Source organism: Bos javanicus, chromosome 22 (assembly GCF_032452875.1).
Source record: "Bos javanicus breed banteng chromosome 22, ARS-OSU_banteng_1.0, whole genome shotgun sequence".
Classification (NCBI taxonomy): domain Eukaryota; kingdom Metazoa; phylum Chordata; class Mammalia; order Artiodactyla; family Bovidae; genus Bos; species Bos javanicus.
In genome coordinates this window covers 32,431,203-32,433,962 of record NC_083889.1, presented here as the reverse complement: position 1 = coordinate 32,433,962, position 2,760 = coordinate 32,431,203, and positions in this window count along the sequence as shown.

Genomic DNA, 2,760 nt, shown 5'->3' with positions numbered 1-2,760 from the left:
TTGATACAATACAACCTAAAATCCTAAAGAAAATCTACTCTGAATAGTCATTGGAGGGACTGATGCTGAAGCTCCAATACTTTGGCCACCGGATGTGAACAGCCGACTCTTTGGAAAAGACCCTGAGGCTGGGAAAGATTGAAGGCAGGAGGAGAAGGGGATGACAGAGGATGAGATGGTTGGATAGTATCACCGACTCGATAGACATGAGCTTGAACAAACTTCGGGAGATGGTGAAGGACAGGCAAGCCTGGCGTTTTGCAGTCCATGGGGTCACAAAGAGTGAGACACAACTGAGCGACTGAACAATTTGATAAAAATCTGCATTGGTATCGCTGCAGGTTTAAAGAAACAAAGCTCATGATGGATGCCTTCCAAGGAGAGAGTAGACGTTCCTCCTAGTGTGTCTCAAATTGTAATGTTCACCTTGTGAAAATTCATCTGTATTCAGTAGGTCTGGGAAGGAGCCTGAGATTGTGTATCATGTAACACGCCCCCAGGTGATACTGATGCTACTGATCCTCTGACAAACATTTGAGCTGCTGCTGCTAAGTCGCTTCAGCAGCATTCATTCTCTGAGGCTTTTACTTTCCAATTCCAAATTCCTAGAGGGGATGTGATTGCTCTAGCCTGGCTCAGACACACCCCTGGGTCCATCAACTATACTTAAGGGGTCAGGTCAGGAAATAGCAAAATTACCACTGCTGGTGCGTAATGAGAGCTTACTCTGGGCTGCTGTTGTCTATGCATTTTATACATACGATCTTCTTTAATCTGGAGATCAGCCCTTTGAAGTGAGGGGAGAAAATGGAGGCTTAGAGAAGCCGAGTGACTTTCCCAAGGTCACATGGCTAGCAGGTGTCAGAGCCAGACTTTGAACCCACACTGCCAGGCTCTAGAGTCCACTTTAAGATTTGGCCTTGGGGGTTGGAGTGCTCTTTGAATGTGAGGAGTAGTTTTCAGAGAAAGAAGACTCACTGTCACCTGAGCAGTTGCACTCTAGAAGATTCACTACATAGGCACTACCTTAGTGTTTATGAATCACTAGAAACAACCAGCTAGCTCACTGGTGTTTTATGGCTTCTTCAATAAATAACAAACCCAACTTCAGGAAAAGGGCAGAGGCATTCTGTAGGAGACAAAGTACACAGACAGCTGATCCCTGAACAACGACTGTGTGCATCCACTTACGTGTGGGTTTTTTTTTTTTTCAGTAATAAATACTACAATACTACACGACCCACGGTTAAATTTTTGGTTACAAAACTGTGGATACGGAGGAACGGCAGAAATGAAGGAACCACATATATGGAGGAAGATCAACTATAATTTAAATGAAGGTTTTCAAACACAGGGAGCTTGCCACCCCTCCTCCCCCACACGTTGGTCAAAGGTCACCCGTCAATAGCACGTTAAAGCCCAGTCAGAAGGGATGGTTCAGATGCCAGCTCCTTGTTACTTAAAGTGTGAGCCACGGACAAGAAACACAGGCCCGCGCTGGGAACACCTTAGAAATGCAGGCTCCCTGACCCCCAACCCCGTACCTCCTGGATCAGAACTGCATATTAACAAGGTTCCCAGTGATGCATAGGGCTTAGGTTCATCAACGGTACCTGAATTCCACAGGAAACCTGGGACCGCGACAGGACTCTCTATCAGCACCCTTGCTTGTAGAAACTACCATGATAAGACTACCCCCAGGGCCAAGGAGCTGCAGACAGCCGTCAGAGGAAGGAGGAAGAGGATTCGCTGACCAGGGCAAGGAGCGTGGAGAGGCCAGGTGCAGCTCGGTGGGTCTAGAGCCTTGCGCTTCATATGAGGATCACCTGAGGCCTTTTGGTTCACCCTCCGATAGATGGCGCTAGAGATAAAGAAACCTCCTGCCAATGCAGGAGACCTGAGAGACGCGCGTTCAATCTCTGGGTAGTGAAAATCCGCTGGAGAAGGAAATGGCTACCCACTCCAGGATTCTTGGGCTTCCCTGGTGGCTCAGACGGTAAAGAATCCACTTGCAATATGGGAGACCTGGCTTCGATCCCTGGATTGGGAAGATCCCCTGGAGGAGGGCATGGCTACCCACTCCAGTATTCTAGGCCTGGAGAATCCCATGGACAGAGGAGCCTGGTGGGCTGCAGTCCATGGAGTCACAAAAAATCGGACATGGCTGAAGCGACTTAGCACGCACGAGGACTTTTGGTTCACCCTCAGATATTCAGATTTAGTGGGTCCATTGTAGGACCGAAGCATTGGTACCTCTTGGTTTCAAGCTTCCCAGGTGGATGTAACATACACGGGTCTAGTTGAAGTCGCTGTACAGAAACCCTAGAGTGGGGAGCGTGTGTGGCTTCTGAACAATCACTTTAACTTCAGGTTTGGGAGGAGAGGATGCTAATAGAGCCACATAACCCTTGAATGTGCCTAAGCCTCAGCTGAGAATATCATGCAAATGCAGAGCCTGGTTCACTAGATTCAGGCTGAACAACATTATTTTCCTACATGTCAGTAGCCTGATCTAAGTGAGGTGTCTTCACTTTAATATCATTACTCAGGGTAATTTTGAATCAGAATTTACCCCTTCCTCAGAATCTCTGCTGAGTAGAGATTTTAAAATCAACTAGAGCCTGTCAATCTATAATTTTAAGCTATTCGAACCTCAAAAATATTCTTCAGATGTTGGAGTCCTAACCCCTCTAGGTATCTCAGAATGTAACCTTCCTTGGAAATTAGGTCTTTACAGATGCAGGCAAGGTAAGGTGGGGC